This window comes from Perna viridis, chromosome 7 (assembly GCF_037379345.1).
Source record: "Perna viridis isolate PV_CMFRI_1.1 ecotype Kerala chromosome 7, ASM3737934v1, whole genome shotgun sequence".
In the NCBI taxonomy this organism is placed as follows: domain Eukaryota; kingdom Metazoa; phylum Mollusca; class Bivalvia; order Mytilida; family Mytilidae; genus Perna; species Perna viridis.
In genome coordinates, this window is record NC_142451.1 from 49,665,930 (window position 1) to 49,677,490 (window position 11,561).

Sequence of the window (11,561 nt, forward strand, 5' to 3'; positions counted from 1 at the left end):
TGATGAAGGGATATCTTATATTCATATTACACATGATGCTCTTATGGAAGATGCGAATTGATAAATTCTCACGATGAAGGGAAATAAAATGTACAAATGTTTATGACATACATGTACCATGGGGTAAGTGTGATCCGTTGAACTAACTAATTGTTCATATGTCAATATACAACAGAATGCAAAGGTCGACAATTTTGTACAACGATGATCAATATTTATGTTTAGGCGAGGACAAATTTATTGCTATACAAAACAATTGCTGTTCTTGATGAATTTTAGATTTTTTGGTCAGATTCAAATATAATTATATAGATTTTTTGGTCAGATTCAAATATTATTAGTCCAGCACCCTAGACCACTCGGCCAGCTGGCTATACAAAAAGATAGCTTTCGCTGGCCGGGTGATTTCTCCTTGTAGGATTAATCTAGGGCTGTAACTTAGTACACGATATATGGAAGGACAGTTCATTTTAAATGTTATTATGTACGATAGAGGATCAAATAAAAGATGCATGTCGCAACAAATCAATATTATACAAACGTCTCCGAATGTGACGACTCTATTCGCTACACTGCTCCATCGGATCGAATTGATACAGGGAGGATATGTTAACGTATAGATAGAAAGGTCTGAAAATTTCCCAACGATGTTAGAACTGTCAAATTTGTGATTAAATTAGTTGTTCCCTCCGCGGGACTCGAAATCGTACCGCTGCGACATCTATGGCAACATCGCCTGCACTAAGTCCAGCGCCCTAGACCCTCTGCTTATATCAGCAAAGGTCACACTAGAGATGTGATTATCATTGATTGACATCAAGATCTTCGTATAAAGTTCAATACGTTGATGGGTAGTAGAATACCCAGAAATGAAACCTGACTGGACGTTATACAAAAGACCATTCATGGCTAGATGATTATAATTATGTTTATATACAATTATTCAACTAATGTACTTACACAGGATAACAGAGAAACTGGTCGATAATTTGATGGTAATGACTTATCGCCCTTTTTAAACAAAGGAATCACATGTGCAATCTTCCACTGACCTGGAAATATTTTTTCTCGTAAAGATCTACCAAAGAGAAGCGCTAGGGGTTTTGAAATTTAATCTCTGGCTGCCAATAGCATCTTATTGTTTATAATATCATGACCTACCGCCTTGTTCGCTTTGATCAAACAACTTAAGAACACCTCTGACTTCTTCCTCGGTGATATCAATGTCATATATGACACTGTAACATCGATTATCAAAATGCGGAATTCGCTTCTTAGCTACATCTATATCTCTAATTGAACTAAAATATCTATTAAAAATTTTGGATTTCTTCGAAGTATCATATATCAAGTTAAAATAATCAGTCAGATTTTGAAGTGGTGGAATATCATTTGTAGACTTTTTACATTTTAATAACCTATTGATAGTCTTCCAATATTGTCTACTGTTTACGGTTTTAAGGCCATCTAGAGTACTATTAAAACGTGCAAAAAACTGTTTTTTCGCTTGTTTTTTTTTATAAATTGTTTACTTTATTGCATTGCTGATTCAATCTTAATTTGGCGGAATCTGTCAATACAGGAAGATATTGTTTTCGCAAACGATTCCTTTTACGCCCTTCTCGTCTAAGATTGGTATTAAACCATATCTTATCGTCACATTTAATAGTGACTTCCTTTGTAGAAATACAAGAAGTTGCAGTATCCATAAAAGTTTTGGTGAAATTTGAACACGCAGTATCAAGACTGCTGGCATCAGAGATTAAAAAAGTTCCAATTAATATCTGATAATTTTGTTTTCATCAAATCAAAATCCGCCATTTTATAGTTCAAAATCTTCCTATTTAAAGTGCGTGATTTATTGAACCCACAATTGAAAGCAATATATGTACCGACATTTGAAAATCTTTAAACAGACCAAATTAATTTAAGTACGAATGAACTCATTCAAAATTATTTCTTGAAGCCGATTAAAATGCCAGGCGTTTTCTATGAACAATCTATAAAGGTAAGTTTTCAAGGTCTGTTGCATTTAATAAGGTGTAGGATTTGGCGCTACAATAAATTGGAGTGGTAAACATAAGCACGTGTCTAATTGTAATCTATAAAGGTGTATTTTAAGGTCTGTTGCATTTAACATGTAACAATTGACACTCCAGGTAAGCACGTGTTTATATATCAATTATTTAAACAATTAATCAAAGCAAAATATGCAATTGTATGTCGAAAAGTAAAATACAATTAAGATGTTGTTTGATCTCTCATAGGGTACATGTGATGTATAAATCACCGAAACTAGGACTGTTTAAATATGATACGTCATCTATATAGCGGAAACTGAGATTAAAGGATCTAGGTAAAAGATATTCTTTCTGTCTGATCAAATCAGCTTTAAAGTCAGCCTCATAAGAGTGACGGAATAGGTCAGCAAGTAGAATAGCACAATTTGTTTCCATTGTAATGCCAACCGTTTGCTGTTAAACGCGTCCACCACCTTGGTCAAAATTGGTGTCCATAAAAAATTCCATCATTTTTAAAACATCTTCTAATGTATATTTGGAAGATGATTTAGAATTATTTTTACAAAGTATGAAGAGTCTGCACCAAAAACTATATACTTGTATCTAAGTGAACCATCTTTTATGGACAAACAACGATGTATAATGTTTTTAAGTCGGGATTTTAACTGAGTATGGGGAATAGAAGTATACAGTGTTGAACAATCATGGGATTTAATGCAGATATAATCCGATAATAATCTTGAATTGAGGGTCTCTTGAAGATCTTTCGAATTTTTCAGGATCCACTGCAAATAAATACGACTACCGGAGAAACAAGTGTTGTGGTAGGACTGGATACCCCTTTAACAGTTGTGAGTATAAAAGTGTTGAAAGAAGTTTGGTGGTACATTTTGCAACTCCAGCAATGTAACGTTGTTTGTATGGATTCTTGTGGAGTTTAGGAATCTAGTACATAGACGGTAAATTACAATCATCGTCTTTGGTAAAGAGACCAAAAGTGAATAGCTCAGAATTATGGTTTTCCACTATCTCTTCTTTGGAAAGAGTAATCAAGGGAACCATGGTTATAGCGGTAATCGAAAGAATGTAATCCAAGGACAAAGACCTGACATTGAAAATAGACATACACAACAAAGAACATAAAGTAACTAAAATCATACATGCAAAGTAACAAAAGCAAATGAGCAACTCGGACTCCACTAAAACCTGGGAGCATGTACCAGATGTACCTGTCGGGTAAGCGTCCTCCCAAGCTGTACTTCAAATGAAAAAAGACAATTAATCCAAACCCTTAAATTTAAAAATAACCATTGCACTATAAAAATGCATTAAATCCCAAACTATTACATTTGAGTGAAAATCATTGCACTTTAATAATCAAAAAAAGTTTCATGTAAAACAGCATTTAAATCCAAAGCATAAATTCAATGAACTGCGTTTAATCCAAAGAAGTTTCAATATAAATAATATTTATTCCAAATCTCAAAGGAGTAGAGCCAGGAACTGAGTACACAACGCTGTAATTTAGTGATAAAAAATTAATTTAATCACCACCTTTAATACATTTTTATTAATAGGCGCCATGCCTCCCACACCGTATTCATTGTCTTAAAATTTAAATCTGTTAATGTTTAATTATTTCCAGTAAAACAAATTCCTGGGCGAGGCCTGGTGCCACATTAAGCAACACGAAAAACAGTTGATTTCACTAATTTACTTCTCCTGATAGCGTAATTTCGGAATCGAAAACGGATCAACTCAGATAACCAATGCGGAATGTAGGCTTGACAGATGATCACTAAAAACTTATAAATAACGTTTTCTTTTTCTTTTGCATCTGATATTCTCTACAGCTAAATTTGTGTGGTAAGTATTGTAATTAGCCCCTGTACCAAGTTTTAATTTTAACCTTGTTATTGACAAAATGATTTTGGTGTACTGGTATATCTGGAAGTCACTGGAAATGGATGTTCAATCGTTGAGAAGATAAAAAAAAATTGCATTCGTTTTAATGCAAAATTCAGATTTCCCCCTCAATATTTCCGAAAGATTACGTATTGATACGTATTTTGAATAACGATAGTGTGGAGTCGTCCATAATCTACAGTAATTCCATGCATTAATTGACATCTGTTCATATGTGTAGAATCGTGAGTATTTTCATTAATGACTTTCCCTGCAGAATATTTCAACGGGATTTGTTCTGGAAGGATCGTGAATTATATTTGAACTACACTTATTGATCCCTCCTTTCAACATTAATTTGTATGAGCAGACGACACCTTGCGTTACGAAATAGGTTTTGTTTTAAAGAATTATATATGTGCAGTGGTTATGTCTTACCAGCTTAATTGCAAAACAGTGCATAATGTATTTTTTATCATAATCAAAATATGCTTTTCGTATACATTTATTTTTTCCTGTGTTCTAGAAGAATGCGAAAAGTGGAAAATAAAGATTTTGTTAAAAATACGACTTTAAAACAAAATGCAGGGAAGATAATCCATTTGATAGTTATCATCTAACAATTTGGTATTCTGTTGATCAATTTCCGGTATATTATTTTTAAGTAAGGACATTCACAAATAAAATTAATTTGTGGATTTTCATCCCTTCTTGCCCCTAACAATTTGACAAACAAAAGTTGTGAGGGAATTTCATAATCAGAATTTTTTTCATCTCAGTTTTGAAGCACTTTACATCCTTCATTTTTTTGGTTAGTAGAAATGACATATCTATAGTTCATATAGCGAATATTACGCTAGCAAATATTTTGTAAAAATGAATAAATTCCTCCCACTCGCCACATATTTTTTTGTGTGAAAATCTACCATTTGGTTTTATTTGGCCTAATGAAGAAAATATTACTGTCTGTCACGAGTAAAATTCTTTTCAAGGTTAGTCCTATCAAAACTTTGAAAAAAAAGAATTTGGAAAATATTTGGAAAACAAATATTGTTTTCCTGTTACAGAAACAATATCTTCAAGAACGGAAATTCATTTGTGATCTACATGTAATATGAAATGGCTTGTTTGCTATAAAAACAGATTTTGTCTTTGTTTTCAGAATTTAAAAATATAAGTTAATAATAGCCATGCATGAGCAGATCAAGGGAGAGCTACGGGAGGGTGTCTTCACTAAAAATTGATTTATTATTTTTGAATAAAACTGGAAAGTACGTCCCCTTTTTAAAGTACCTCAGCAGGTCCGCCAATGACCGTGACTGTTTAATGTTGAAAAGAGACCCTGGTCCTCTTATACTTAAAAATAACTAAAAAACTTGAATTTTTGTCAGATTAAAAAAGGAAAATCCCTTCAATGGCCAGACAACACCCCCCTTTATACTTGAAATTCGCTAATCCGCCATTTTGTGTGATTTTTTTCTTCGTATATCTTTTTACGTTCAGTACTATTGTAATAGCACCAATGTTTTCGGCCATAATTTCACCACCCTCCCCACCCACACACACTTCATAATTTTGTTAAATTATCATTTGTTTTTTTATATCTTCATACTGTTGTTACTTAGGTACATTTTGGAATTTTTTGTGTCTTCTTCCAGAATGGTACGTACTGCAACTGTGTTTAAGGCTGAAGAATGGATGGCATACAATGATTTTCAAATGTGTTCCAGACGAAGTGTTGGTATGTATTATTGTACATGTACGCAACGAAACGGTCATATTTTGTTATATACATTTAAAATTGATACTTCACTGAACTGTTTTACTTTTCTTTCTAAATTTAGTGTCTTACATGTATCTATGATTATAGATAAACTACGTTGTTGTAATTAATAAAAAAATCATATTAATTAAAAAAAGAAGTAGATTGTTTTTAAACATACATTAAAATGTACTCCTATTGATGGACAGAGAATAACGTCCAATATCCCATGGTATAGAGGCTTGAAGTTTTAACGGACACAAGAAAGATTGCAATGAAATCATAATAAAACAATTTTATTACCGCCGTATTGTTGCACTCCCTTGTTCGCAAGAGGTATTTATAATTATCAAGATGTCCGTTCCACCGTTCATCCGTCCACAACTTTTTCGGTCTATTTTTTTTTCAATATTGATCACAGTTGTTGATATTTTGACAGATGTATTCTACATGTACATGTATAGGTATGCCTATATTGGGGTTCAATTTCAGACTAAAGCAATATCAACTTCCTGTTGCCAACTGTGATTAAAGTTTATATTTTGACCGTTTGGTAACTCAGGTGGGGAGTTGGTAATCTTTTCATAGTGAGATTTGCTCTCTGATTTGTTCTAGTTGAGCTTGGTATTAGTAAAACATAACCCTTTTTTCAGGGATGCCAGGGAGCAATTTAAACTACTATAATTGTATTATGTGCTCAAAACGAACAAAAGCACATGAAAGAAAGGAATTTCTAAAGCTGTAAAGAAAGTTTTAAGAAAGATTTTTTTATTGGATTCGTTTAAAGAAAGCGATGTTATATGCAACAAATGTAGACATTTATGCCGTAAAAATTCTGTTCAGCCTTAAGTTACTGCTCAAATACAAAAGCCCCAGCAGAATGAAGTCATTACAAAACCACAGTTCAGTCCTCCATCTATCACCCGTCCTATACCATCAACATCACAGTCACACGCTTATTGTTGTATTTGCAAAAACTCAAGGTCCAAATTAGTTGTAATTTCAGTTATGCAGAAACGTTGCCTTTATTGATCAAAATGTTATGCGTCCTCCCAGCAACAGATGTTGTTCACAACATTTGCAAGATGGGGTTTTGACAGAGGATGTAGCAAAACAATTACAGCTAACGGACTCTCTCTTTGTCAACCATTCTACGTCACAGAAATGCTACAACGCATGCGAGAGCTGTGCAAGAAGAATAAAAAATGCAGACCTGATTTTGACAATCCGGACAGTGTAAGTGAGACTGATTACCACTCTTTAGTAGGCATTTACAAGCAGCATTTTAATGAACTGAATAAAGAAGTAGAACCTTATCTAAAAAACAACACTCAAGCCAAAAGTCAGAAGTCTTTAGCAGTATACCTTTGTAAAATGAAATCTGAAATATCAAATCAATATCTTTCAATATGATTTAATATTTCAAAGACCAGTATTTGGAGCGCAATATCATCCGTGTTAAATGCTCTTTTGAAAAATGTTTTTCCTTCCAACATATGTTTCTCACACATAACCAGAGATGAAGTCATCAACAACCATACCAGACCTCTTACACAGGCTCTCTTTGGAACTTTGGATAACTCCCAAGCTATCATAGTCCTAGACGGCACCTATGCTTACATATAAACAAGTAATAAATTTGTGTTTCAACGACGGTCGTATTCAATGCACAAAGGGCGCCCTTTAATGAAGCCAATGGTGATATTGACAACAACATGATACTTTATTGCAGTTCATGGTCCCTCCCTTGCTGATGCAAACAAATAATGATGTCTCAATTCTGAACATATCATCAAGAATAACGTTGATGACATAAAAGATTGGATTGATGACAATGATATTTTTATAGTTGACAGAAGATTCCGTGATGCGTTGCTTTATTAGGGGAATTTGGCTTTAAAGGTGAAATACCTAAGTTTTTGAAGAAGGGATGCAAATCTTAGTAGATTAGTAACAAAGGTAAATATGGTTTTACTGTTACCCTTAATAGTTTGGTATTAACTTCAAGTAAATGTGTCATATTCTACGTTATGCTAGCCAAAAGAAGTTTCTTAGTTCCCCTAACGAAGTGGGGAAGCATATTGTTTTTAGTAGGTTTCTTATTATCATAATTATATCATTTAGTTTTCTCCCATTCTTGGGAATTCTCAGAAATGACTGAATGGAATGAAATGAACTTGCCACAAAAATCAGGCGTCGTTTGCACTATTTAGTGTTGCATCTAAAAGAAATGCAAAATGACAGCCATTTCAATGAAAACGTGGTTGAAAAAAAAAATCATACAAAATGCAGTTAGTTGATATTTGCTTTAAACAAATAGGTCACTGCAAAGGCTTTTGATCGGTCATAATAAAACGTATAATAAAAAAAATTCCTGTTGTGAGTCACTTAATTTTTGGTTAGAAAATAGGTAACCATAAGAACTTCTGGTCAATTGTATCAAAAAAAAAAATTATACATGTATGTGGATCATACCATTTAATGACTATGTTTTAATATTTTAGGAGTATAAAAACACATGTAATTATATTCTTAAACATGTGCATATTATATTTCATTTTATTCCAGGTTAGGTGGGTAGTGGAAGCAGTAAATACCAGAATAAAAAGGTGGTAATACTTTGCTATCACTCCGCCAGCATATCAAGTTCCGTACATTTATGAAAACATCAAAATCGTTTGCGCCATTTGTAACTAGTACTTTCCTCCACTTTCATCTGGAACTGTTGAAAATGACGCAATAATTGCTGCTAAAATGAAATTTTTATATATGCAAATTAATTCTCTTAAAGTTTTTGTTGAAGAGAATGATTTGGAACGTAGATCTGCTAAGTGGCAAATTAAAGAAGATTTAGACAATCCCAAAATAAGACGATGAAGAATTAAGAAGCATTATATGTGGTGTTTACCAGCTAAAACTTAACAGCAGTTACATCCAAGAACATTTGAATGGCGAGAGCCAGATTTGTTTTTATAAGGAAGATCCTGGACTCATTCGCCTTTAACTCCAAAGCAGGCACACTTCATCCAAACAATATATTTTATGGATTAAATTTACAGAATCAACAATTTGTGTCTGTTATTGTAAATGTCGTGCTGGTGCTCGTGCTGTTGGTGTCTATTTTCATATAGCGTCTGTACTGTGATATTTTGGTTTGAGACACATTGAGAATAAACTATATGGACCAGTATTATATGCACAATTGGTTCACAAGTCTGATTCTGGGAGTGATAGTAGCACAATAAAGGAATGATTGTTCATGTGACATTATAAGAATTTACTAAATGGTGTAAGTGACATAGTGAAAATACATGTATACTGTTTGGTGTAAGATACTTAGTTGATTGTTACGGATGCACAATTTGTTGACCAGTCAGAATCTGAGAGTGATAGTAGCCTAAAAGAACGATTATACATATATGGAGTTTTATGGACATTGTGTAATTTGTGTAATCAATGTACTGTGTAATAGGTGTTATCAATTGTTTTATTAAGTCGTGTTTACAAACCTAATTTTAAGGACACAAAATATAATTGGCATGCGAAATATTTGTCACTCCATAAGTGCTGTATACATTGTATATTCTTATACAATGAAAAGTATTTTCTTACAAATATTACCATTCTTACAATCACAACATATACTGAGATTTTTCTTTAAAATGCACTTTATCCGAAACGTCACTAACTTGTGTTAGTATAATCAAACAAACAATTGATATTAAAACTACAGTTGAAGTGAGTGCTTTTTGCTATTGATGACAATCATTATCAAGTTATTTTCACTTTTTATTAAGTATTTCAAGATATCTATAAGATGCATTTACCCAAAAGGTCATACACTTAGCGTGGATATAACTGAAATCACTATTCATGTACATTCACTATAATGGAAATTGATTTGATCAGCTACTTCCTATAATGATAGATAGTTTTTCTCACGTTTTATTGGTCATTTCCAGAATTTGATGAGATCTCTTTAAAAGTGTATTTTTTCGCCCAAAAAATCACATTCAACATATAAGTATTGCCAAAAAAAGATATATATAAATATATTCATAGTATAATTACGGTTTGTGTCTTCGCCATTTATCATAATAATAGGAAGTTGTTTTCATTTTTTTTATCAATTATTTCCAGAAATATGTGATTTGCATTAAAAACAAATACATTTTTAACTAAAACAAGTCATGCATATAGTGTAAGCATTACCGCAGACACTATTGACATGAACATATATTTGAAATAAACGTTTTTTTGCTATTTATTATAATCATATGAAGCTGTTCTCATTTATTGTTTAATTCCAGAAATCTTTGATTTCTCTTTAAAAATACATTTCGCCCTAAAAAGTATCCAACAATATGTTGGTACTACTAAAAACGATATTCATATTTTTGTTAAAGTTTATATTGTTAGCTATTTGTTGTAATAAGAGGTGGTTGTTGTAATTTTTATTTGCTTATTTCCAGAATTTTGGGATTTTCCTTTAAAAAATGCATTTTTTACCCAATAAGTCACACTAAACTTATTGGTATTACTGTTTATTGTTTTTAATTTTTATTCATTATTTCCAGAAATTTTGGTTTGTCAATCAATTCTGGCATTTTTGGCCCCAACATAATGAAAAACTGAGAAAAACGCATTTTAACACCATTTACACCTTATTTCAGCTAACGGCAGCTAAAAATTACCAACAATGATGTTTTACAGATTAGGCCAAATTTGGCCGTGAATGAACCAGGTCCGTTCATTGAAAATCATTGCACTTTTAATCGCAAATTATAATTTCAATCAATCAATTCAATCACAATTAATAAACACTTAATTCATTTTTTAGCTTACCAAAACTCAAAATTGAATGAAATAAAGTCATAGCACTATTTCAAAAATTTTAATTCACGTGAACTTAAAACTGTTTGCATTTTGAATAACACTTGTTCCTTAACTACAGCATGAATCACGTACTTTCAACTAAAAGAGCGCCTTGGTAGGCCCATTCCAGTTTTAGGAAGGAGGGAATAAATATTAATTGAGGTCTCATTTTTTTAAATAATATATAATACTTCTGTGCATTGTAGTTAAGATAAAATAAATACTTTAACATATAATTCTAAATCATGGTTTTCAACCTTGTCAATAAAATACACACATATATATATATACTTTATTAAATTTGAACGCCCCTCACCAATGGGAATAGAGAAGCCCAGGTAGCTGCTTCAGAATTAATTAACTAGGATCTAGCTATGAAAATATTCATAGGTGGGTATTCATCAACTCTTTCAATAACAACTTGTCAGTATTAATGTCCCAATAGCTTTGTCAACTCTTTGTATTGTTCAGCAGATTGGTAACAAAAGAGTGTCATATTTGTAGGAAAGTCACTGTAAGAATCTATTTTATTCCTCCTTTAAAATTACTCTTACAAGGAATATATTTTTCTTGCATGATTTCTGTAATGAAATACAGTTCACATATCCTTAAAGCTGAATGTTTCTGTTCCACAGAAATATGATGTTGTTAAAATTATTGATAACAAGACTTCAGCAGAAACAATTCAAGGTAAAATCTTGATCATCGATGTTTTAGATACGCCAAAAGTGCAAAATTTAACAAATATGTCTTAAAACCTGATCATAGTGCAGGTAATACTTGTGTTCTCTTTAAATACATGTACAAAATTCGAAATAACTTTTAAAACATTTGGGATGAAATTCAGCTATAAAGCTACACAGAAAACAACTGAATCATTCGGAATGAAACATCAACGAACATCCCGATAGAACATAACAGTACCTCTACAAAGATCGATATTCCGATTAATAACACGAAAAAGGAATTGAATATGTAACAAAAATATGCAATTTTAG

At 32.2% G+C, this 11,561-nt stretch overlaps 1 long non-coding RNA gene across 3 annotated transcripts; it reads left to right on the top strand.

The window, feature by feature from the left end:
• Nucleotides 1-2,084: 2,084 nt before the first annotated feature.
• On the top strand, nucleotides 2,085-11,076 carry LOC148613122 (uncharacterized). Of its 3 annotated transcripts, XR_015924582.1 has the most exons (7): nucleotides 2,085-2,159; nucleotides 2,801-2,872; nucleotides 3,667-3,887; nucleotides 5,585-5,667; nucleotides 6,745-6,924; nucleotides 7,421-7,647; nucleotides 8,257-11,072. It is a non-coding gene; the product is annotated as an uncharacterized LOC148613122 (long non-coding RNA). The 3 variants fall into 3 exon arrangements; XR_015924583.1 differs by having other exon boundaries at nucleotides 6,342-7,647; XR_015924584.1 differs by lacking the exon at nucleotides 3,667-3,887 and having other exon boundaries at nucleotides 5,585-7,647; nucleotides 8,257-11,076.
• The last annotated feature ends 485 nt before the right edge of the window (nucleotides 11,077-11,561 follow it).